The following is a 3,419-nucleotide window of genomic DNA, read 5'->3' on the forward strand; positions in this document are numbered from 1 at the left end:
CTTTATAAACCATCCAGATCTTTGCTCAGAAATGCAGATTTGAGCCACTAAAGCATCCAGCTTCAGAGAACAACCCACCTTCATGGTAGAGCTACCAATACTGGAGTTGGACTCCATCCTTCTGAGTCCCTTCCAACTCTGGATATTCTACGATTCTACATTTGCCGAAAACAGATGTCTTATCATCAAAACACAAGCTGGAAGACTCAGAGGCAAGAGAGAATAAAATAAGTTTTTATTGGCTTCTACAAGGAAGCAATAAAACACTCGGGATAAAGGACCCAAGTGTCAAGACTGAGAAGCATTTTAGTGCCTGTGCATCTGCACTGGTTTGGGCTCAACATTCAATACAACAACAGCCAGTATTAACTAAAAATCAGACAGGCAATACCTTAAGCCCTAGATTTCTTCAGGTTATTCTGTATTAAACACATCTGTGCATGCAGCCCAGCATTTCATGACAATGGTTAATTGTCAGGGTTTTATGGGCTGTGCTATGTTTTGTTGGCTCAATACTAAATCCCACACAGAGGTCTTTTTAAAAACAGAATTACAGTAAAGTGCATCCAATTACGCTTGCAACAAGCTGTACATCCATCATACCAAGATTAACATCTCGACAGGACGATGGCAGAGCTGTTACCATGCCTGCAATTTGATTTAGCATTACCTGCCAGCACCCAACCCCTTTGCAGGGGACATTTTTGGATTGTTGGACCAATGCTACATTAAGGTAGGGGGAAATCTTGCAGCTTGCCATAAGATCTCCAAAAGAAAATCTGGATACCATCTTCAGCTAAGAGAGCAAACTGCAATGACGAGAAGAGGCATGCAGAGGCTCACAGATATTTGAGTCCCCTTAAAAGTTTTCCTGCCAGAGATTAAGGAACTATGCTTTAAGCAGGGTGTGCATCAAACACTAGGGACTAAACCAACACAGACAGCATTGGAGATCTCTCTACAAATGGTCTTCAATGGTCTGCATGGCACAAAAGGGTAATACCAAGCTCCTTAACACAAACAGGAAAAAAAAGTTCTTCAGAGTGATCAGGCATTGGCACAGGCTGCCCAGGGAGGTGGTGTAGTCACCACCCCTGAAGGTGTTCAAGAAATATGGAGATGTGATGCTTAAGGACATGGTGGGGTGGAAGTAATGATTTTGGAGGTCCTTTCCAACCTTAATGATTCTACATGAAAGAGGCCTTTAGACTCTAGGGCTTCTTTCACCCAGCTTGAAGAAAGCAAGAAAACAAGATGAGGATGAAAAGAAATCATTCCCACATTCACTTTTCACTGTGTTTAGAGAACATCAGAATCTTTGGTGCATGAGCTCATTTTGGAGTTGGAAATGAGCTGCGCAGGGGAGGGTCTTGCATTGCCTGGAAAAAACTTAATGCTTTCCTCACTCCCCAAAGCTGGAAACAAGTGCTATAAATGCACAGCAAAAGCACAGATATAGAACAAAGCAACCAGAGAGCAACAGCAGTGCAAGGGAATTTCTGAACCTCTCCCCTCCCTTACAGAGTTAAGCAAGTAGCATTACATGCAGAAATACCTTGGTCATGGCATAGTTAAACTTAACTTCTGGGAATAACTTAGATGGAAAATGAGGATTGTTTCCCCACTGCAATCCCTCCACCCCTAGCAGTTCAGGCTGCTTTTAGAAGTCAAGTTGAGCCCCAGCAACTCTTCTTTTAACCACCCAAGAAGTCAGCCATGCCTCCATGTCCAGAGACGGATTTGGTGTGTATAGAAATCAACTCTGGAAGATGCTTCATCAAAAGCACCTTTGATGAAGAGCTGATAGCCTAGATAAATTAAACACATGGATTATGAGGAGCCGTATGCTTGATAACCACTAAAGAAACTGGATTTTTTGATACCTGGCCCACTTGGTCACTATCAAACAAACAAACAAAGGCTCACTTTACACCTTTCCTTCTTAAAGCCTGGTTTTAAGATTTCCACCCTTGTGTGCCGGAGTCTTCTTTCCAAACATCAGAAGTCCATTTTTTTCTTTAAGCATCCCAAACAGCCGAAGAAAAAGGATACAACTAATTCCACCACAAATATCACTGCTAGAGGCAAATACGCAATTTTATTTTTTTTTTTCTGTCCTCTTTTGAATGGAAGAGAAAACATTTACAAAAAGCCCAGGAGGACACACAAGGAAAGTCAAACTTCTTCACATGCAGAAGAATCCACAGCACGTACATTCCTTATCCCCAAAAAACACACCCTAAGGCATCAATTCCAGACTCATCACAAAGCAGTGGTTCACCTTAAGTCTTTCAATTAAGAAGGCATTTGTAAAATTGCAGGCTTGAAAATTGCTAGATATAATCCATAAAAAGTCACCACTAAGATTCAGAAAGCAGACCCATGTAGTCAGGCAGAGGTCTGCACCACACCACGTGTTTACTGAATCAACATTTCTAGCAAGTACACTCTGTAGATCTATCAGGATTTGCACCTACTATGAAAGCCAGGTTTGCTACATCATCTTCTTTACCACCTGCACTGTGGGCTTAAAATCATGTGATGGGGGCAAAAGCACAGAGGGTGGAAGTGCCAGAGTAGTGCTGCACTGTTCTTTTAGCACCAGTGCCAACAAACAGCATTCCACAGACCCTTCTCTCCTGCACAAAGCTGTCCCGTTGCAGGCACAAACGTTGAAGATTTAGGGGAATTTGGCACTTTAGACAAAATTCCTAGGAGCAGGTAACTCTATGTTTACAAATAGAGCCTAGCACATAACAGTATTTCTACACACTGGGGACATATTGAGGATCATTTAAATGCAACACTGGATGCCCACACACAATTGATGCTTTTTGTTTCCACTGACCAACTAGCCAATTTCTCAACAAATTGTCTCCCAACAACAGCCAAAAGCAACCAAGCTTCACCAACACCATGTTGTTCTATGGCTTGCGCCTTCCCTAGGAGCCAAGAGCAGGTAGCAGCCTCACTCAATACACTTTTATCACAACAAAACAACTCATGGTTGCAGTCCTGGATTCACATGCTCTACAAGGCAAGGCAAATAGAAATATCCATTATATTTGCTGATGCAAAGCTATGTTTGCAAGAGGGGATCTCCTGCTTTACACTGCAGGCACCTGACCTCTATCAGAAGTATCTAACAGGTCGTTTTCCCCCTTATTTCCACTATATGCCTTAATGCAGCAGGTGTGGGGATTGACTGCAGCCAGCACAGTTAAACCCAGCAGGCATGTGCTACACCAAAAGCCCCTCTGTACTCTTGCTTTTTTTAAACCAGCAGCTGCTGGAGAGCAAAAACTGACCTCAACTCACCCCTAACATTTTAAATTAATGTAAAACAAAACAGATTTCACACATACAACCGGGTTTTAAAAGTGTCAGAATGACATTGAAGTTACTTAGAGACAGTATGT

This window comes from Meleagris gallopavo, chromosome 4 (genome assembly GCF_000146605.3).
Source record: "Meleagris gallopavo isolate NT-WF06-2002-E0010 breed Aviagen turkey brand Nicholas breeding stock chromosome 4, Turkey_5.1, whole genome shotgun sequence".
NCBI lineage: Eukaryota > Metazoa > Chordata > Aves > Galliformes > Phasianidae > Meleagris > Meleagris gallopavo.